At 43.6% G+C, this 23,458-nt stretch overlaps 1 protein-coding gene and 1 long non-coding RNA gene across 5 annotated transcripts in view; one reads left to right on the top strand and one right to left on the bottom strand.

Annotated features, from left to right (window-relative positions):
• LOC134351744 (A disintegrin and metalloproteinase with thrombospondin motifs 20-like) overlaps nt 1-23,458 on the top strand; it is a 697,549-nt gene that overhangs the window by 509,290 nt on the left and 164,801 nt on the right. The window lies entirely within an intron of this gene.
• LOC134351745 (uncharacterized) overlaps nt 19,677-23,458 on the bottom strand; it is a 74,536-nt gene continuing 70,754 nt past the window's right edge. For both annotated transcript variants that reach the window (XR_010019248.1, XR_010019249.1), the window contains exon 3: nt 19,677-20,815. This is a non-coding gene — a long non-coding RNA (uncharacterized LOC134351745). The remainder of the gene's footprint in view (nt 20,816-23,458) is intronic.

The following is a 23,458-nucleotide window of genomic DNA, read 5'->3' as shown; positions in this document are numbered from 1 at the left end:
GGAACACAGCATTGTGAGGAGTGTAGATAGAGTGGAGTGTTCGGAACTCTTCCTCATAAAGGAGACAACTGAAGCTAGAGGCTTAAAGGGAGGGGGAGGAGGTTAGAGAAGACCTGCGAAAAATTGTTTTCCCCACAGAGGAAGGTGGCGATCTGGCTCAGGAGGCAGGTAATCTCATAACATCTGAACAATACCTGAATGAGCACTTGACTCACCAGAGGATTGTAGGCTAGGTGCCTACCACTGGTAGATGAGATCAGTAGAGAAGGTACATGGTGGTTCACATCATACACAGATAATGCATAACATTATCCATACTTCACCGAAAAACCTATATAAATGAAGCATGGCATTTATCTTTAGTCGTGCAGAAATAAAAGATAACATTCTGACACCTTTCCAAGCTACTTGCTGCAACTACATTCTAGTTGACTGTGAGTCGGCGCTGGGTCACCTGGATAGTTCTGCACTTCAGAACTCGTATTTTCTCACCGTTAGGATAAAATCTTCTGTCCCATTTTCCACACTATCCTTCACGTACCAGTTCTTTGCTCCCTCAATCAAACTACCCACATTCCTTTGCTGCTTCAGTCTGGGAAGGCAGCAACAAACTAACACATGTCTTATGAATAAATTTCAGCAAACACAGCCTTTGGCATCTTTACCCGTGCTCAACCAATGAATTGTAACATGCAGAGGCCTGCTCACTGCAGTACAGTACTCATTACAGAAAAAAGATTGATTCACTCTTTTGGGTCAGCCAGCTTAACTTTAAACCATGCCCATGTGTTACCTGGTAAAAGTGAAGGGGTCACACTGGTAAGTGAGAACAGAACAAGGGAACATAGCTCAAGGTTCAAGGAATAAACTTATGATGAAAATTAGAAGAAACTGCTTTTCACACTGTGTGGTGATTCTGTGGAATTCTCTGCCAAAGGAAGCAACAGAGACTACCTCATTAGACCTCATAAAATATAAGACATAGGAACAGACCTAGGTCATTTGGCACATCAAATCTGCTCTGCCATTCCACCATGGTTGATCTGTTAGCCTTCTTAAACCCATTCTCCTGCCTTCTCCCTTACTAATCAAGAACATATCATCCTTCGCTTTAAATGTCCCAATGATCTCTCATGAACCTCCTCCAGACCCTCTCCAATGCCAGTACACCCTTTCACAAATAAGAGACCCCAAACTGCTCACAATACTCCAAGTGTGGTCTGAGTAATTTCTTCTAAAGTGACCCCATTATATTGTTGCTCCTCTGTCCTAGTCCTCTTGAAATGAATGCTAATTTTGCATATGCCTTCTGTATCAATGACTCCATCTGCAAGTTAAACTTTAGAAAATCTGCACGAGGATTCCCAAATCCCTTTGATCCTCTGATTTCTGAAATTCTCCCCATTTAGAAAATAGACTGCACCTTTATTCCTTCTACCAAAGTGTATGACCATACACTTCCCTACACCAAATTCCATCTACCACTTTGCACATTTTCCTAATCAGTCAAAGTCCTTCTACAGACTCTTTGCTTCCTCAGCACCTCCTTCCCCTCCACCTATCTTTGAATTGTCTACAAACTTCGCCACAAAGCCATCAATACCTTCATCGAAATCACTGACATACTGTAATGTGAAAAGATGCAGTCCCAACACTGACTGCTGCAGAAAACCACTAGTCACCAGCAGCCAAACAGAAAAGGCCTCCAGCCACTCAGCCAATTGTCTATCCATGCTGGTATATTTCCTGTAGTACCATTGGGTCTTATCATGTTTAGCAGCCTCACGTGTGGCACCTTGTCAAAGGCCATCTAAAAATCCAAGTAAACAACATCCATTGACTCTCCTTTGTCTATCCTGTCTGTCATTTCATCAAAGAATTCCAATAGATTTTTCAGACAAGATTTCCCCTTCAGGAAACTATGCTGACTTCGACCTATTTTGGCATGTACCTCCAAGTACCCTGCAACTTCATCCTTAGTAATGGGCTCCAACACTTTACCAACCACTGAAGTCCGGCTAACTCTCCTATAATTTCTGTCTTTTGCCTCCCTCTCTTCTTAAAGAGTGGAATGACATTTGCAATTTTCTAGTCTGCCAGAACCATTTCAGAATCTGATTAATACTTGAAAATTACTACCAATGTCTTTAAAAACCTGGAGCATAGTCGAGTTGACTTATCTACCTTCAGGCATGTTCTCCTTATTATGGGGAATAGGCAGGTAGATGGAATTCTGCCGTAGATGATTCCAAACCGACTACAAAATGAGGAACCCCAGTAGTACAGAAATGCCAACAGGAGCTCCAAACCCCTCATCCCTAGGAGAGGAAGGCTACACCAAGAAGATGGGCTACACCTGGGAACAACTTGAAAGACTGGCCCAAGACAAAGGACTCTGGCCCAGTAGGGGTGATGGGCTTAAGAAGGAGAAGAAGCAGCAGGTAGGTGTAGCTAAGTCCACACCAGATCAGCCATGGTCTTCTTGAATTATGGAGCAGGTTCGATGGACCAGAAGGCCTACTCCATTTCCCATCTCTTGAGTTCTGATATACTCGTGAGCTTTCATGATACAGTCAAAGGGTCTGAGGCCGACCAGATCAGGGTGCTGACTGATGACGGAACAATAATCAAGAGAATACATCAAATGGGGGAAAATCTGAAATAAAAATCTTGTCAAAAGTTCAAGACCAAAAGTATTCACCTATTCTTCCTCATATAAACTTTGACTGCCCCTCACTGCACATGGAAAATTGATTTTGCATTTCTTCTGCTCTTATTGAGTTAGGTACAAAAGTGAAGAGGTTTGAGTTTGCCTCTACAAGCTGGCAAATTCCTGATGCCTTCGGTCTTCAGGAGTGCTTGCCCTTCACAAACTGTCTGGACAATGTCCTCGAACACCCATTCTGTGGCCTTTCATGGATATGCAAAGTGGTGGTGAAACGGGAGTTGAAAATATTGAGAAAATTGCTTTTAGCTGTACAGGAAGGGTTGTGTATGGAGAGCTTCAAAAGGTGGTTACGTAGTAGTAAACATAGTCACTTATTAAAACCAGTTATCTGGGCTATCAATGAAATAATAAATCAAGGAACATGATGAATAATTGGACAGAATGCTGTAGTTTATAACTGAAAGACAAATGATGATCTGCATGACAAGTTGATAGGGCTATCTTGGCAGCAGATAACAGTGCACAAAGCTACCTCAGAGATTCTATAAACCAACGTAAGTCATTATAATTCAAAACTGACAGCTTGTCTGTGGTTTGAAGATGTCATGGTCAAGTGTATCAACGCCTCTGTTACCTCAGGAAGATAAAGAAATTAGGTATGTCCGTGTCGACGGTTGATTTTTATCGATGCACTATATAAAGCATCCTACCTGGATGCAAACAGCTTGGTATGGCATCTGCTCAGCAAGAAACTGGAAGAGAGTTGTGGATGCAGTCAGCACGTCACTGAAACCAGCCTATCCTCCAGGGACTCTGTCTATATGCTGGCTCAGTAAAACAGCCAGCTTAATTAAAGGCTCTTCCTACCCTGGACACTTGCTGTTCTCCCCCATTCCATTTGGGAAGAAGACTGAAACCATGTGCCAACAGCCTCAAGAACACCTGCTATCCCACTGTTGTAAAATTATTAAGTGTATTCGTGGTACAATAAGATGACCACACAATTATGATCTTGCACCTTGTTGTTTACCTGCACTGCACTTTCCCTATAACCGTTGCACTTTATTCTGCATCGTTACTGCTTTACCTTGTTCTATTGCAATGTAATGATTTGATTTGCTTTTCACTGTATCTCAGTTCATGTGACAATAATAAACCAATTCCAGTTCCAAGAGTTGTACTGCTGTCCATCTTTAAGACAAATGTTAGATCCCATTTTAATTAATTTGTTGTTTTGTTTTAATCTGTAAGAAATATGATAGTTGATAAATTTTGGTTAGTCCAATTAAATATGTAAATCTAATAAAGGAATAGAGTATACATTTGGATGAGATTGTAGACACAGAGATTGTGCAGATTTTTGAACTCTTAAACAACACACACGAAGAGCTGGAGGAACACAAGTCAGCCAGCTATTATCTCAGTCGAAAACACTGATCGTTGATTCCTTCCAGTATTTTGTGCGCGGTGTGACGAGGTGTGGTTATTTTGGGAAAATGGAAGACTTGGGTGGTTCCTACTCACAGGTGCTCTTGGCACACTGCTCCCTACAGCACATGACGTCAATCACACAGAAGCATCCATGGGAACAGAAACAGAGTCTCTTTTAGGTCTCGGACTCTCTGTTCTGATGAAGGATTATTGACCTAAAAATATAACTCCCTTTCTCTTGTAGCATATGCTGCCTCACCTGCTGAAATGTTTTCAGCTTTTCCTGTTCTTACTTCAGATTTCCAGCATCCACCGTTTTGCGATTTTGATTTGCAGGAAGACATTGTCAGAGCGGGTAGATCCGCGGGGATGTGAATGATAACAGGGTGCAGTTTCATAGCAATGGTGATGAAAGGATTTACAGTCGCACGGATGTTGTTTTAGGCAGCTAGCAGGCACTAGTTCTGCTTAGTCAGTCCCTTGGATAATTCATGTTGCACACACAGGGAGACTGGGCATGAGCATGCAGGATTCTTCAGAGGTGCTGAACTGAGCTGAGGGATTGCTACAGAAGCACATAGGATTCAAATAGGACGAGGTCCCTAAAGCAAGTCATCTTAACCAACGAGGGTCCCACCTGTCTTTTATAATGTCCCATTCTGCAGAGTTTAGGGAGGAAACCAGACCTTTGAGTCATTTTGGAGATGTTTATTGGACTTTGGTGAGTTGAATGTCTTTATTTAACATAGAATACCCAACAGCACAGCGCAGGAACAGACACGGTAATGTAGTGGTTAGCACAGTGCAGGAGACCAGGGTTCAATTCCCACCCCTGCCTATCTGGAGTTAGAATGTGTGGGCTTTCCCCCTTGTGCTCCAGTTTCCTCACACAGTCCAAAGACATACCAGTTGGTAGGTAATTAGGTAATCCCATGATTAGGCTAAGATTAAATCAGGAGATTGCTGGGCAACGCAGCTCAAAGCTCTAGAAGGGCTATTCCATGCTGTATCTCAACAAATAAAAAAATACAAAAAAATTCTACACCAAAAACTACTTTAGGGAAGTTTCTTCCTCCCATTAGATTTCTTTATGGACAGTGAAACCAGGAACACTACCTCATTCTTTTACTTTCTTTTTCCACTACTTATATAATTATATAAGCTTAATTATATATATACATATATACACACACACTCACATATATATAAATAGTAATTTTAATGTCTTGCATTGTACTGTTGCTGCAAAATAAAAAAATCACAATGTATGTCTGTGATAATAAACCTGATTCTGATTCTGAACAATGCTGAATTAAACTAATTCTCTTCTGCCATATTGCTCCATTCTGTGGCTGTGGGTCTAAGACACCTACAGCATATCTGCCTCCATCACTACTCCTGGCAACTCATTGCAGACACTCACCTGTCTCTGTGTAATAAAAAAACTTGGCCAGCATATCTTCTTTGAACTTTCCCCCTCTCACCTTAAATGAATGCCATCCAGTACATGATATTTCACTGGAAAATGACTCTGACTGTCTACCCTATCTATGCTGCTCATAATGTTATAAACTTTTATCACTTCTCCCTTCACCCTCCATCACTCCAAAGGAAACAACCCAGGTTAACCAGCCTCTCCTGAAAGCTGGTACCCTCTAATCCAGGCAGAGAAGGAACACTAGCAGTGGGATGGAAGCTGTCCTTGAGCCTGGTAGTATGTACGCTCAGACTTTTCTGCCCAATGAGAGAGGGGAAACGAGAGGATGTCCACGGTGGATGGGTCTTTGATTATGCTGGATGCTTTACTGAGGTATAGTCAGAGTACAGAGTGCACTGAGGGGATGCTGGTACCTGTGCTGTGTCCACAGCGGTGCATTTCTTGTGGTTACATCACTTCCAGAGCAGTTGCCATACAAGTTGTGATACATCCAGGTTGAAAGCTTCCGACGGTGCATCGCTAAAAACTGGCAACAGTTAACGGGGACATACCAAATATCGTCAGCTTCCTGAGGGAGTAGAGGCATTGGTGAGCTTTCTTGGCAATTACATCAATGTGGTTAGATTAGGACAGGCTCGTGATGTTCGTTCACACCGAGGGACCTAAAGCTCTCAACCTTCAACAACCTCCACACGATTGACACGGACAGGGGTATGTGCACTGCTCCACTTTCAGAAGGTAATGACCATTACCACCATCAGGGAGGAGCTGCAGGATCCCGAGGAACAGCTTCTTCTTCTCAGCCATCAGTTCTCTTCAACAGTTCATGAAATGATGAAGGTAGAACATTGAACTGTACGGGCCTCCATTTTCCTTTAATCCATGTGCCTAACTCAGAGTCTCTTAAATGTTCCTAATGTATCTACCTACACCAACACATTTGACAGAGCGTTGCATGCACATACCCCTTCTGTGTAAAAAAAATCCTACCTCTGGCATCCCCTCTATACTTTCCTACAATCACCTTAAAACTAAACCTTCTCATATTAGCCATTTCCGCTCTGCAAAAAAAGTCGCTGGCTATACTCCCTATCTATGCCTCTTGTCATCTTGTATACCTTTATCAAGTCATTTGTTCTCCCCCTTTACATCAAATGAAAAGCCCTAGCTCAATAAACTTATCCGTATTAGATATACACTCTAGTCAAAGCAGCATTCTGGTAAGTTTCCCCTGCACTCTCTCAAAAGTTTCCACAGCCTTCCTATAATGAGGTTTTAGAGCTGAACACAATGCCCCAAATGTGGTCTAACCACAGTTTTATATAGCTGCAACATTACCTCATGACTCTTGAATTCAATACCACAACTAAAAAGGGCAACACACCAATACTTAACAAACTTAAGGGATCTATTGACTTGGACCCCAAGATCCCTCTGCTGCTCCAAACTGCTAAGGATTTGCCACTACCCCTGTATTCTACCTTCAAATTTGACCTTCCGAAGTGAATCACTTCACACTGTTCCAGGTCGAACTCCATCTGCCACTTTTCAGTCCAGCTCTACATCCTGCTAATGTCCCCTTGTAACCTGCAATAACCTTATATATTATCCACAACTCTGCCAACCTTTGTATAATCTGCAAACTTATTAACGCACTCTTCCACTTCCTCATACAAGTCACTTACAAAAATCAAAAAGAGCAGAGGTTGCAGAACAGATCCCTGCCGGACATTGCTGGTCACTGACCTCCAGGCACAATACGATTCATCTACAACCACCCTCTACCTTCTATGAACAAGCCAATTACAAATCCACACAGTCAAGTTTCCCAGGATCCCGTTCCTCTTGACTTTCCGAATAAGCCAACCATGGGGAGCCTTATAAACCCGTATTAAAATCCATATACACCACACCCACTGCTGTACTTTCATCAATGTGTTTTGTCACATCCGCAATGAATTCAGTTCAGGTCATAAGGTATGACTTGCCCCTCACAAAGCCATGCTGACTATCCCTAGGCAGACAATGCTTCTCAAGAGCTCATAAATCCTGTCTCCAAGTAGCTTCTCCAATAATTTGTCCATGACTGAAGTAAGACTTACTGGCCTATATTTCCCAGCATTATTCATACTCTGTTTCTCCTGTAATGATCTGGAGAATATCCCATCTGACATGGAACATATCTATCCTAATATTTTTTCAAACGTTCCAGTGCATCCTCTTGCTTAAGGTTGACATATTCTATCATATTAGTCTGTTTTATGCTCTATTCACAAACTTCAAGGTCCCTCATACTGGTGAATAGTGAAACAAAGAATTCATTAAGTACCTCCTCTACCTCCTTAGGTTCCAGGCACTTGTTTCCTTTTCTATATCTGATCGGTCCTACCTCACTCTAGTCATCCTCCTGTTCTTCACATATATGTAGAAGATCTCGGATTTTCCTTCATCCTGCTCACCAAGGACTTTTCATAGCCCCTTCCATCTCTCCAAAGTATATATTTAAGCTCCTTCCTGGCTAACTTGTAAATCTCTAGAGCCTTGTCTGAGTCTTGCTTTCTAAACCTTAAGTAAGTTTCTTTCTTCTCCTTGACTAGATGTTCTACATCTCTTGTCAACCATGGTTCCTTCACAATACTCTCCTTTCCCTGCCTCAATGGGATAAGTCGATCCATAATCACATGCAAGAGCTCTGAAAACAATGTCCACGTTTCCATTGTGGTTTTCTCTGAGTACATTCATTCCCAATTTCCTGCCTAATAGCATCATAATTCCCCCTCCCCCAATTAAATACTTTCCCTCTGCAAGACTACGCTAAAAGTCAAGGACTTTGTGGTCACTGTCTCCAAATGCTCAACCACCAAGAGATCTGACACCTGACCTGGTTCATTGTCTAGCAACAGATCCAATATGAACTCTACTCTAGTTGGCTTATCCACACATTTAGCACCTAACCAATTACATCCTGTCTCATCCTTTTGCACCAAGGAGGTCCCAAACAATATTCGGGAGGTTGAAGTCCCCCATGACAACAACCCTGTTAATTTTGCACCTTTCCAAAATCTGCTTCCTTATCTGCTCCTCACTGTCTCTGTTGCTATGGGAGGGGTTTCATATATACCCCAATAGAGTGCTGCTCCCTTCCGCTTTCTGACTTTCACCCACTCTGATTTGGTGGAAATCCCTCCATGATATCCTCCCTTTATGCAGCTGTAATACTATCTTTGATTAGCAATTCCACTCCCCCGCCTCCCTTACCCCTCTCTGTTCCTTTTGAAATATTTAAACCCTGGAACATCCAGCAGCCATTCCTGCTCTTCTGACAGTAGACAGAATTTAACCCCTCCCACTGATTTTAATTTTGCCTATCAACTGCCTATCATTCCTCACATTCACTAGACACTGCTTCTGCCAGTATACTAATAGCCCCAAGCTCTGAGCTTTCATCCTAGTTCCCCCCACACCAAACTTGTTTAAACCCTCCCCAAAAACTCTAGCAATTCTGCCCACAAGGACTTTGGTCCTCTTCAAGTTCAAGTGTAACCCATCCCTTTTGTACAGGTCATACTTTCCCCAGAGTCAATCTCAATGATCCACAAACCCGAAACCCTGCTTGCTGCACCAATTCCTCAGCCACAAATTCATCTGACAAATCATCCTTTTCTTACCCTCACTGATGCGTAGGCAACAATTCTGAAATTACTACCCTTGAGGCTTTTTAGATTTCCACCTGACCCCCTAATTATTTTCTTAAAATAGTTGATCCCTTTTGCTACGTGTGTTATTGTTCCAATATATACCATTTCTGGCTGCTCACTCTCCCACTTTAGAATTCTGTGGATCCAATTTGAGACATCCCTGACCTTGGCATCTGGGAGGAAACATACCATCTGGGTGTCTTTTCATCTTCAAAAATGTCTCCTGTCTGCTTCCTTAACTAATAGATCCCCTATTACCAGTGCACTCCTCTTCTCATTTTTCCTACCTGTGCCCGACTTAGCACCATGGACCAGGTCGCTGTGGATTTTCCTTGGTAGCTCACTCAGCACCCCTAGCAGCAGGCATCAAGTGGTATACCCGTTATTGAGATACAGCATTGTGGTATACCTGTTATTGAAGGGAATGGCCACAGGAGTATACTGCACGGTCTACTTATTCCCTTTCCCTTTCCTGACAGTCACCTAATCGCCTGCCTCCTGGAACTTGGGGGGTGACTACCTTTCTGTTGCTCTTATCGATCACCCCTTCACTCTCTCAAATGAGCCATAGGTCATCCAGCTGCAGCTCCAGTTCACTAACGTGGTCTGTGAAGAGCTGCAGCTGGATGCACTTCATGCAGATGTGGTTATCAGGGAGACTGGAACTCTTATATCTCACAGGAAGAATACACCACTGACACTGGATCCCTTCTCACTACTCTAGGTAGGCACTAATAGACAAAGAAAGAAGGAAAGTTACCAGGAATTTACCTAAGTGTTTGTCTCTCCTCACTGAAGCCTCTCCATTCCAGCACGCCCACTTACACCATGGCAGCTGCCACAATGGTCGCTCCACTTAAACCTCTTTTCTTTGAATAGGTCTTTGCCAAGAGCATAATGAAACACAAGATTTCAAATCTGCCGAAAATTTCCATAAGGCCCTCCTCGCTTTTTTTAATGTCGCACTCACTCACCTCAAACCACGTGAAAATTACCTTCCAAAATGAATCATGCCACACTTTTCCAGATTGAGCTCCTCCTGTCACTTTTCAACCCAGCTCTGCATCCTACAATTCTTCTATTGCAACCTGCGACAACCCACAACACTATCCACAACACCAGCAACCTTCCTACCACCTGCAAACTTACCAATCCACCTTTCCACTTCCTCATCTAAGTCATTCTAATAGCAGGGGTCCCAAGATTGAGCACACTCGGTGACCTCCAGGTAGAATACGTTCCATTCACTACCACCTTCTGTCTTCTGTGGGCAAGCCAATATCCACATACCCAAATTTGCCTAGATCCCATTCCTTATAACGTTATGAATGAGTCTATCATTGGGGACCATGTTGAATGCCTTACTGAAATCCATGACCACATCCACTGCTCTACCTTCAATTTGTTTTGTCACTTCCTTGGAGGCTTATGAGACATGACCTGCCCCTCTCAAAGATATGCTCGCTTTCCCCAATCATCAGACTACGCTTCTCCAAATGCTTATGATCTGGTCTCTAAGAATCCTCTTCAATAGCTTGCCTACCACTGATGTAAGACTCACTGGTCTATAGTTCACAGGATTATCCCTAGTACCTTTCCTGAACAATGGGATAAGTTTGGCCTGGGTGGTGTACAGGCTGCCAGGTGATGTGAGACCAGGTGAAGGGCAAGTTGGGTGGGTGGGGAAGGGGGAATGTATTAAGAAGCTGAGAGGTGATTTGTGTAAGTGGTGAGGAGCTGAAATCTGATAGGAGAGGACAGTGGAGTATAAAAGAAAGAGAAGGAGGAGGGGAACCTGAGGGAGGTAATGGGCAGGTGAGGAGAGGAGAAGGTGTAAGAGGGGAGCCAAAATGGTGAATGGAAAAATAGAAGGGGGAGGAAATTACCAGAAGTTAGGACAGATGTTCATGCCACCAGATTGGAAGCCACCCAGATGCAATATAAAATGTTGCTCCTTTGATCTGTGAGTGGCCTCATTATGGCAGTGGAGGAGGGCATGGATAGACATGTCGAAATAGGAATGGGAAGTCAATTTGAAATGGGTGGCAATGGGAAATCATATCTTTGTGGTGGACGGAGTGAAGGTGCGTGATGAAGTTGTTCCCAATTGACGACGTGTCTCACTGATATCGAGGAGACCTCACAGGGATACCGGATACAGCATCCATGCTGAGCTCGCAGTTTCATCAACCTTGCTTCAAATTTACTTTCTGCCCTCAAATTTATTTTGTCCATCTCTGACACCCGTTACCCCTTTCTTCATCTGTGTCCACCTCTGGAGGCAGACCATCTACGAATATATTGAACAAAACTACTGACCCTCACAGCTATCTTCACTATAATGTTTTTCACCTTGTCAATTATGAAAATGCTACTTCCTTTTCTCAGTTGCTGTGGCTTTGCTGCATCTGTTCTCAGAATGAGGCTCTCTTTCCCAGAACATTTGAGATGTCCGTCTTCTTTAAAGCATGGAGTTTCCCTTCCACTATGTTGTTGCTGCCTTCTTTCACTCCCCAATTTCCTGTACATCTGCCCTCACCCCATCTTCCTGCCACCATAACAGGGATAGAGTTTCACCTTGTCTTTACCTACCATAAATCAGAAACACTACCCCTTGCATCAATTCTTCAGCCATACTTTCATCTGTCATATTATCCTGTTTTTAACCTTACTGCTACGATCCACACCCCACCGTGCCATGTTTCGAGATTTCGACGCTCTGACTCTCCGGAATATGGATAACTGGTGCAGATTGAGGCTCGCCTCGCTAATTGGAGGCCATGTTTTGGCAGCAGGACTTCAAAGAGCACCTGAACTGAGGTTTGGAGCTCAATAGACAGCTCAACTTTGGATTCTTGTCTAGCGCCTAATTTAGAACCCTGCCCTCATTTTAGTCTCGTATCATGTTTCAATTCTAGTCTCGGATACTCCACCACCTGGGTCCTAACCATCCTCGCCTATGTTGCGCATCACAATGGTGTAAGTCATACTCTAGAGATTATTATCATTGAGGTCCTGCTTTTTAGCTTCCTAACCAGCTCCCTAGCTCCCTATATTCTCTCTTCAGGACCTCATCCCTTTCCCTATCTTCTATATGTCATCAATAGGTCCCATGACCCCTGGCTATTCACCCTCCCCTTTCAGAATGTTGTGGACTCCATCTGTGACATCCATGATCTCGGCATCCGAGAGGCAACATACCATCTGGGAATCTCTATCACAACCACAGAATCTACTGTCTGTCTACCTAACTTTTAAATCCCCTGTCACTGCTGTTTTCCTCTTCCCCCAGCCCCTTCCCTTCTCAGCCACTGGGCCAGACTCAGTGCTTACCCTGGTAGGTCGTCCAACTCAACAGTATCCAAAGCTTACTGAGGGGAACAGCCACAGGAGTACTCTGCACCGTCTGCCTAATCCCGTTCCCTCTCCTGATGGTAATCCAGTTACCTGCGTCCTGTAGCGCCTACCTATCAACTCCTCATTCCTCCAAATGATCTGTAGGTCATCTGGTTCCCCAAACCAGCCTATAAAGAGATGTGGCCGGATGCACTTCTTGCAGTTGTAAACATCAGGGACACTGGAGGTTTCCCAGACAGCCCACATTGTGAAGAGTAGAGTAGCTCTCTACTACCCTAGGATCCATTCTCGCTGCTCCATCAGTGCAATAATAATGAAAGAAAGAGGAACTTACCAGAATCTCACCTTAACCACCATCATTCCTCGCCGGACCCTTACCGTTCCTTGCTTGCACTATTCATTTATCTGTTTACTTTTACTGTTAACAAATTTCAGAATTTATGTCAGTGACAGTAAATCTGTTCCTGATTCTGATTCTAATGATATTCTGTTATGAAGGAGGCCATTCAACTGTCGTGTCCATGCCAGCTCCCAGAGCAACCTCATGGACCCCACCCCCAACCCCCATTTTTGTCCCTGTAATCACTTGACTTTCTTACGTTCATCAGCTCTTGTCCAGATTCCACCCATCACGGGGAGCAGGATGAAGCACGAGCTGACAGGCAGAAGCACCCTTGCTGTGCACTCCTGCACTACTGTACACGTCAATATATCGCAAAGCCTCCAGGAGGACAGGGCTCCATTGACAAGATTAGGAGATGCTCAGATCGAGTTACCAGCCAGTATCTTTTTCCCAGGGTCGAAATGTCTAATACCAGAGGACATGCATTTACGGTGAGAGTGGGTAAGTTCAAAGGAGATGTGCGAGACAAGTTTTTTTCAATAGGAAGAGTGGTGGGTGCTTGGAAAGTGCTGTTAGAGATGGAGGAGGAGGTAGGTACAACAGAGGCATTTCAAAAACTCTTAGATAGGAGGGTGGAAATGCAGAGAAAACAGAGTGTGGACATTATGTAGGCAGAATGGATTAGTTTAGTTCATCATTTAATCAGTAGTAGTTTGGACTGATGGGCATGTTCTTACGTTGTATTATTGTACGTTCTATGTCCACTGCTGCCGCACCCACCTCCTCCCCCTACCCCCACCCTCTGTAGGCACTTGTTCTGAGCCTTGATATTCAGATACCATTTTCCTCAATCGACTGAATATGGTACACTGAAATGGCTGATGGATCTCACCAAGCACGGTCTGTCTTTACTGAGAGGTGGTCTCTGAGACAGAGAATATTGTCCTCACTCTAGAGCAGGGCTTCCCAGACTGGGGTCCATGGACCTCTCGGTTATTGGGAAGGATCCATGGCATAAAAAAGGTTGGAAGCCCCTGCTATAGAGAATTTCAGCATCCGCTTTATTGTTGGGGGCCACGTTGTTCAGTGTGGGTTGAGCAGATGCTGAGTGCACACACTGTCCTCTCTGCAGACACCGGCTGTTCCCTCAGCACGGGGGGGATCAGCTCCACCCTTGCGGGAAGTTTGCTGAAAGTGTGATGCAACGCCGCGGCAATTGAGTTCAACAGTCAGATTGTTTCACCATGACAGCGTGTGTGGACAGTGACTGAAGCTCCTCCTCACTGAGCTTTGGCTGGGTTTGCTGCCTGCAGTCTTCTACCTGGCTTATGGCCTTTTATGTTGTTCGGGAGCGGGGATGAGGTTGGACTGAGCAGGATTCTATGGGACAGCGTCATAGGCTCTCACGCCCAGATGCAGAGCTGCGCTGGTGGAGGCTTCTTTATGCCCCTTCCAGTGGGAGCTGACAGTGCTCCATCACTGGTGAGGTTACCCTGTCCTTGCTCCCAGTGGGCAGTCAGTGTTTGGGTGTTAGATGGCTTCTGCTGGGCTGAACCGAGTGTGCTGCACCCTCCCCACCCCACCGTTCTTTCTTTACACCCCAGGATTTCTGTGGGGGCCTCAGACATCTGATGCCAATAAAGCTGTTCTTTTCCCATGAGGAAAGGCAGAGCTTTCAGCTCATCAGGCACCTTACGTTTCCTGCCGTCAGTCTCCTTGTCATTCTAAAGATAAAAAATAAAGGTTAGTTTTATTTGTCACAACTTCGAAGCACATGTTCCTGGTGTCAAATCAAATCGGTGAGGATTGTGCTGGGCGTAGCCCGCGAGTGTTGCCACACTTCTGGAGCCTATATAGCATGCCCACAACTCACTCACGCATGTCTTTGGAATGTGGAAGGAAACCCACACCGTCACAGACAGAATGTACAAACTCTTTACTGGCAGTGGTGGGAATTGATCCCCTGGCTGCCTTGCAGCATTGCACTAACCACTGCCCTACCTTGCCGCCCCTCAAACCGCTCCTTGAAACTTCTTCGTGGAAGAGCCAAGAGCCTCCTCAGAGCTGCTAATTATGGCAAGCTAGTGCTCCAGTGTCCTGTCATCCTCTGACCCGAGTGCAACCCACAGCACTGGCAGCTGTGGTGTGATCATCGCTGCCGGGCCTACTTGCTGAGTTAGTGACCAAAACATCACAGTCAAATCAAATTTATTATCAAGGCACATATATAGAAACATAGAAACATAGAAAATAGGTGCAGGAGTAGGCCATTCGGCCCTTCGAGCCTGCACCGCCATTTATCATGATCATGGCTGATCATCCAACTCAGAACCCCGCCCCAGCCTTCCCTCCATACCCCCTGATCCCCGTAGCCACAAGGGCCATATCTAACTCCCTCTTAAATATAGTCAATGAACTGGCCTCAACTGTTTCCTGTGGCAGAGAATTCCACAGATTCACCACTCTCTGTGTGAAGAAGTTTTTCCTAATCTCGGTCCTAAAAGGCTTCCCCTTTATTCTCAAACTGTGACCCCTCGTTCTGGACTTCCCCAACATCGGGAACAATCTTCCTGCATCCAGCCTGTCCAATCCCTTTAGGATTTTATACGTTTCAATCAGATCACCCCTCAATCTTCTAAATTCCAACGAGTACAAGCCCAGTTCATCCAGTCTTTCTTCATATGAAAGTCCTGCCATCCCAGGAATAGATTGATCCAGATTGGGTGAACCTTCTTTGTACTCCCTCTATGGCAAGGATGTCTTTCCTCAGATTAGGGGACCAAAACTGCACACAATACTCCAGGTGTGGTCTCACCAAGGCCTTGTACAACTGCAGTAGTACCTCCCTGCTCCTGTACTCGAATCCTCTCGCTATAAATGCCAGCATACCATTCGCCTTTTTCACCACCTGCTGTACCTGCACGCCCACTTTCAATGACTGGTCTATAATGACACCCAGGTCTCGTTGCACCTCCCCTTTTCCTAATCGGCCACCATTCAGATAATAATCTGTTTTCCTATTTTTGCCACCAAAGTGGATAACTTCACATTTATCCACATTAAATTGCATCTGCCATGAATTTGCCCACTCACCCAACGTTAAAAAATGCTAAGACTGACAAATATCCAATGTGTAAAAAAAAGACAAATTGTGTAATTTAAAATTTTAAAAATAATGCTGAGAATATGAGTTGTAGAGTCCTCGAAAGTGAGTCTGTTGGTTATGGTGAGTGAAGTTACCCACTTTGATTCTGGAGCTTGACGATTGAAGGGTAATAGGTCTAGGACCTAGGGCTTCTGTACAGAAGACAGCATGGTTTGGATGATGGGGTCCTTGATGGTGGATGTAGCTTTCTTGTGGCAGTACTCCCTGTAGGTGTGCTCAGTGGTGGGGAGGGATTTTCCTCTGATGGACTGGGATATATCCTCCAGTTATTAGTCCTGATAACTTTCAGAACTTGCTACGAGGGAAGGTTTTACAGCTCTCCATAATGTTTCTGTCATGTTTCTGACACATACTGGTAGTTTCCTAAAGGAAAGGGTCACAGACTGAAAATGTTTATTGTTTCCCCTTTCACAGACACTGCCTGATCTGCTGGGTTCTTTCCAGCATATCCTGTGTTTATTTTGCCTGGGATGAATGCTTCATTTACCAGGAAAGATGGAAAGGGCAGGGTTTGTTTTCCTTGGAGGAGCCTGGAGGAGTGAACCTGATACACAGTTATGAGAGGTATAGAAAGGGCGGATGGTGAGAAATCTTACCCCAGAGCAGAGGTATCTGAAACAAGAGGGCATGTGTTTAGGGTAAGGGGTAGGAGGTCCAGAGGGAATCTAAAAAATACTTCTTTTCCACCCAGAGGATGGTAATAATCTGGAACACCCTAGCTGAGGAGGCATAGATGTTGAAGAAATAATGGGATTAGATTAGATTTATTTATTGGTCACATGTGTATCAAGGGCATACACGAAATGCATCATTTGTGCTAACCTAATCCAAGGATGGGCTGAGGGCAGCCACAGATGTCACTGCATATTCAGGCGACAACATTGCAAGCAGGCAAGGTTCGTCAGAACAACACGCAGCCAACATACAACAAGCAACAGCAAAACAAATCCCTTTCCTGCACCCACACACGCACACATAAGGGCCTCCAACCCGAGGACAGGCGGCCTCCAGGCCTCTGACCTTCGGATGGTGGCCCCTGAACTCCCGACATGCCAAAGGGCACTTGGATTGCCATGACTTGGAAGTTTGGGTAAGTATAGATTGGGACATCGATGGTCCGTGTAAACCAGTGGGGCTGAAGGGCCTGTTTTGTATGCTGGATGGCTTCATGACTTGGCACGTATGCAGCGGTGACCTTCAACACCCCTGGGCCAGAAGAAGTGGAGATGGGTGGAAAGCGACAGTTTCCCTGTTCTTGATTAGAGTTCTGACACTGTTGCCAAACCGCACATGTGTGGGCATTTATTTCATGTGGGATCTGTTGCCACGGCTTCCAGAGAAAAGGAAGAAATGGACTGTTTCCAGCTCTGGTGATAATTCTCCCCTCCACAATATGCCCATTATATTTCATTATGGATGACTGCAATGGCCAATCGCATTGTATCTTTAAATCGTTGCAGACAGATTGTCGAAACACTCGCATAAAGATCTTGTATTGGTTCTGATACTTAAGAGACAGCCCAAATTACAGGGAACTGATACCTCAGATAAATATGTTGATCCCAAGAACCAAATGTGCAGAATTCAAGCAAGCTGTAAGCCTCAATAAGGTTGTGCTGCATACAGAATAAGATAATATGAATTTTTACTAACTGTGCACATTAATTCTTTAAGTGACGCTCAAAATACTGGAGGAACTCAGCAGGTCAGGCAACCTCTAGGAATAAACAGTCATTGTTTTGGACCGAGATGAAAGGTCTCAGAATCAGCCTGATTTGCTGAGCTCCTCTAGCATTTTGTGCGTGTTGCTCTGGAGTTCCAGCATCTGCAGAATCTCTTGTGTTTAGTTCTTTAAGTGGGTAATCAGTGTTTCTAATATCTAGACTAGCTGTAATATTGAAATGGATCATTAAGATAACTCACGTCCATGTCTCCTGGTAGGACATAAAACTACTTCTCTTCACATCCTTTACAAACATGAAAGTAGTTTGTACCTGAACATCCACAAAGTATAAATCCATGTCTAATTCAGCTCCATTTAGCAGTGATTTTATGTCTCAACCACGTCTTCTTTATGGAACCTACTTCTGCTTGACTGAGATTTCTCTGCTTCAGACAAAAGTTCACTGGTCTTCTGCCTCTCTGTTCTTTATAATATTATATAACTCCAAGTCCTCCTCAGTCTTCTCGGTTTCAGACAAAAGAAAGTCAGTCTACCCAGTCTCTGCTCACTCTGAGGTAATCCATCTGACAGAGTCGCTGTGAGGTTCCTCCACACTTTCTCCAGTGTGGTCATGCCAACTCTATGGCCAAAGACGTATGCAGAATCAAACGTAGAACATAGAAAATGAAAAATAGAACAGTACACCAGACTGTTGTACTGCTAACAGACTTTTGGCCCATGATGTTGTGCTGACCTTTTAACCTACTGCAAGGTTAATCTTAACCATTCCCCCCACATAGCCCTGCATTTTTCTTTCTTTTTATGTGACTATACAAATGTCTCTTAAATGTCCCTAATATATATATGCCTCCAACTCCATCCTAGCAGTGTGTTCTATGCACTTACGACCCCCTGAATGAACAAAACTACCTCTGATAGCCCCCTATGAAACTTTCCTCCACTCACTTTAGAAAGTATCTCCTCTGGTAGTGGCCATTGCAACTTTGGGAGGAAGGTATTAGTTATCCACACTCTCTCATAATTTTATACACATTTTTATTAAATCACCTCTTATTCCCCCTCACTCAAAAGAGAAAAGCTTTAGCTTGCTCACCCTTCCCTCATGAGACAAGCTATCTAATCCAGGCAGCATAGTAATAAATCTCCTCTGAACTCCCTCTAAAAATTCCACATCATTCCCATAATAAGGCAGCCAGAACTGAATGCAATACACCAAATGTGGTCTAACCAGGGTTTGATAGAGCTACACCATTATCCCATGGCTCTTGAACTTAACCTCCTAACTAATGAAGACCAACACACCTTGCACCTTCTTAAAAACACTATCAACAAGAGAGCTGCTGTACTTTATTAGGAGTTTGAAGAGATTTGGCATGTCAACAAATACACTCAAATACTTCTATAATTGTACTGTGGAGAGCATTCTGACAGGCTGCATCACTGTCTGGTATGGAGGGGCTACTGCACAGGACCAAAAGAAGCTGCAGAAAGTTGTAAATCTAGTCAGCTCCATCTTGGGTACTAGCCTACAAAGTACCCAGGACATCTTTAGGGAGCGGTGTCTCAGAAAGGCAGCGTCCATTATTAAGGACCTCCAGCACCCAGGGCATGCCCTTTTCTCACTGTTACCATCAAGTAGAAGGTACAGAAGCCTGAAGGCACACACTCAGCGATTCAGGAACAGCTTCTTCCCCTCTGCCATCTGATTCCTAAATGGACATTGAAGCTTTAGACACTACCTCACTTTTTTTAATATACAGTATTTTTGTTTTTGTACATTTAAAAAAAATCTTTTCAATATACGTAATTGATTTACTTGTTTATTTATTTTTTTTTTTCTGTCTCTGCTAGATTATGAATTGCATTGAACTGTTGCTGCTAAGTTAACAAATTTCACGTCACATGCTGATGATAATAAACCTGTTTCTGATTCTGATTCTGAACTTGCGCAGCAACTTTGAAATGATTATGTCTGAGGTTTGTGGTATCTTTGATTATGCTGGCTGCTTGACTTCTGAAGGTCCAACATTTTGCACTTACCAGGATAAAATTCCATCTGCATGTTCTCTGTCCATCACTCATTTGATCTATAGATTTAGCCAAGCTTTTTCGATATCCCCAACACCTCCAATTTTGTGCCATCTGCAAACAATAATCAATCACACATTTCTTCATCCAAGTCATTAGGCTGTTGGTAGGTGAGGTATTTCCAAAAGGCTCCATATACTGAAGGGATGACCAGGAAGGAATTAAAAACCAGAACAATTTTGATAGACAAGTTTACATATTATTATCTGTCTATAACCTTAACACTGTAATAGAACAATGACAAGTAAGTCGTTGAAAACTATCGAATATTGAATGGCCTAGAAAGAGTAGACACGGAGAGGACATTTCCTAGTGTAGGACCAGAAGGCACAGCCTCAGAATACAAGGACAGCTCCTATAGCAGGGGTTCCCACCTTGGGGCCCACAGACCCCTTGGTTAGTGGTAGGGGACCATGGCATAAAAAAGGGTGGGAACCCCTGTTTTAAAACAACAATGAGCAGGAATTACTTCAGACAGACTGTGGTGAACCTCTGGAATTCATTACCACATACAGCTGTGGAGGCCGAGTCATTGGATATATTTAAAGCAGGAGTAGATAGGTTCTTGATTAGTAAGGGGTTGAGAGAGATAATAAATCAGCCGTGATAGAATGCTGGGGCAAACTCAGTAGGCCAAATGGCCTAATCCAGCTCCTGTGGTTTATGGTTTTATTCTGCATTCTGTTATTGATTTCTCTTGTACTACCTCGATGCACTGAAGTGATGAAATGATCTGTATGGATGGCATGCAAATAAAGTTTTTTACTGTGCCTCAGTACATATAGCAGTAATAAACCAATTTACCATGTTTGTCAATCTCAGCCTATACCAAGTTGTTCAGCAGTGTGGGGCCATGTTGCATTTTCTGAAATTGGTTTTCCTCTCAGAAGTTTGTTCTCCACCCTCGCTCTTCAGCACAGTCAGTGCTAAGTTACCAAGTGCCTAAAATCACAAAGCAGGAAGCTGCTACTAAAACATATGAATAAACACCTTAAGACATTAAGACTATAAGACATAGGAGCAGAATTAGGTCATTTGGTCCATCGAGTCTGCTCTGCCATTCTATCATGGCTGATCATTTTTTTTTCTCCTCCTCAAGCCCACTCCCTGGCCTTTTCCCCGTAACCTTGGATGCCATGTCCAATCAAGAACCTATAAATCTCTGCCTTAAATAAACCCAATGACTTGGCCTCCACAGCTGCCTGTGGTAACAAATTCCACAAATTCACCACCCTTTGGCTAAAGAACTTTCTCCGCATCTTTGTTTTGAAAGGGCGCCCCTCTATCCTGAGGCTGTGCCCGCTTGTCCTAGACTCTCTCACCATGGGAAACATCCTTTCCACATCTACTCGTCTATGCCTTTTAAACTCCAGTGAGTACAGAGCCAGAGTCATCAAACATTCCTCATATGATAACCCTTTCATATCCGGAATCATCTTTGTAAACCTGCTCTGAACCCCCTCCAATGCCAGCACATCTTTCCTTAGATAAGGAACCCAAAACTGTTCAGAGTACTCAAGGTGTGGCCTCACCAGTGCCTTATAAAGCCTCAGCATTACATTCCTATTCTTATATACTAGACCTCCTGAAATGAATGCTAGCATTGCATTTGTCTTCCTCACCAACGGCTCAACCTGCAAGTTAACTTTTAGGGTGTTTTGCACAAGGACTCTCAATTCCCTTTGCGTCTCAGATTTTTTGATTTTCCCCATTTAGAAACTAATCTGCACATCTATTTTACTTGCCACTTTCTTGCCCATTCTCCTAATCTGTCTAAGCTCTCTGCAACCTTCCTCTTTCCTCAACAGTACCTGCCCCTCCACCATCTGCAAACTTGGCAACAAAGACATCTGTATCATCATCCAAATCATTTATATACAACAAAAAAAGAAACAGTCCCAAAGCGGCCCCTGTGGAACACCACTAGGTACTGGCAGCCAACCAGAAAAGAATCCTTTTATTCTCGCTCGCTGCCTCCTACTAATCGGCCAATGTTCTAACTATGCTAGTAACTTCCCTATAATACGATGGGATTGTAACTTGATACATAGCCTGATGTGTGGCACCTTGTCAAAGGCCTTCTGAAAATCCAAATATACAACATCCACTGCATCCCATTTATCTATCCTACTTGTAAATCTCCTCAAAGAATTCCATCAGGTTCGTCAGGCAAGATTTTCCCTTAAGGAAACCATTCTGACTTTGTCCTATCTTGTCCTGTGTCACCAAGTACTTCATTACGTCATCCGTAACAATTGACTCCAACATCTTCCCACCCACTGAGGTCAGGCTACCTGCTCTATAATTTCCTTTCTGCTGCCTTCCTCCTTTCTTAAAGAGTGAAGTGGCACTTGCAATTTTCCAGTCTTCCGGAACCATGCCAGAGTCCAATGGTTCTTGAAAAATCATTACTAATCCCTTCATAATCTGTACCGCTACCTCTTTCAGAACACTAGATTGCAGTTCATTTGGTCTGGATGACTTATGTACCTTTAGGTCTTTCAGCTTTTAGAGCAACTTCTCCCTTGTAATAACAACTGCACTCATTTCTCTTCCCTCACACCCTTCAACACCTGGCACACTGCTAGTGTCTTCCACAGTGAAGACTGACGCAAAATACTCATTTAGTTCATCCTCCATCTCCTTGTCCCCTTTTATTATTTCTCTGGCCTCATTTTCCAGTAGTCCTATACCTATCCTTATCTCTCTTTTTTTTATATACTTGAAAAAGTTTTTTCTGTCCACCTTGATATGGTTTGCTAGTTTGCTTTCCTATTTCATCTTTTCCCTCCTAATGATTCGTTTAGTTATTTTCTGTACATTTTAAAAGCTTCCCAATCCTCTATCTTCCTGCTAATTTTTGCTTTGTTGAATGTCCTCTCTTTTACTTTTACATTCGCTCTGACTTCCCTTGTCAGCCACAGTTGTACTATTTTTGCCTTTTTAGTATTTCTTTGTTTTTGGAATACTTCCATCCTGCACCTTCCTCATTTTTCCCAGAAACTCAAGCCCTTGCTGCTCTGTTGTCATCTCTGCCAGGCATCTCCTTCCAATTTACTTTGGTCAACTCCTCTCTCATACCACTGTAATTTCCTTTACTCCACTAAAATACTGCTACATCCAACTTTACTTTCTCCCTATCAAATTTCAAGTTGAACTCAATCATATTGTGATCACTGCCTCCTAAGGGTTACTTTACTAAGCTCCCTAATCGCCTCTGGTTCATAACATAGCACTCAATCCGGTATAGTTGATCCCATAATAGGCTCAATGACAAACTGCTCTAAAAAACCATCTCTTAGGCAGTCAACAAATTCACTGTCTTGAGATCCATTACCAACCTGATTTTCCCAATCTACCCGTATGCTGAAATCTCCCATGACTATCATAGCATTGACTTTTGACATGCTTTTTCTATTTCCTGTTGCAATATGTGGTCCTTATCCCAGCTACTGTTGGGAGGCCTGTATATGACTGCCAACAGGGTCCTTTTACCCTCGCAGTTTCTCAAATCAACCCACAAGGATTCAACACCTTCCAACCCTATATCACATCTTTGTAACAATTTGATGTCATTCTTTACCA

This window comes from Mobula hypostoma, chromosome 9 (genome assembly GCF_963921235.1).
Source record: "Mobula hypostoma chromosome 9, sMobHyp1.1, whole genome shotgun sequence".
Taxonomy (NCBI): Eukaryota; Metazoa; Chordata; class Chondrichthyes; order Myliobatiformes; family Myliobatidae; genus Mobula; species Mobula hypostoma.
Note: the sequence above shows the minus strand (reverse complement) of the source record. Positions and strands in the feature narration are given on the sequence as shown.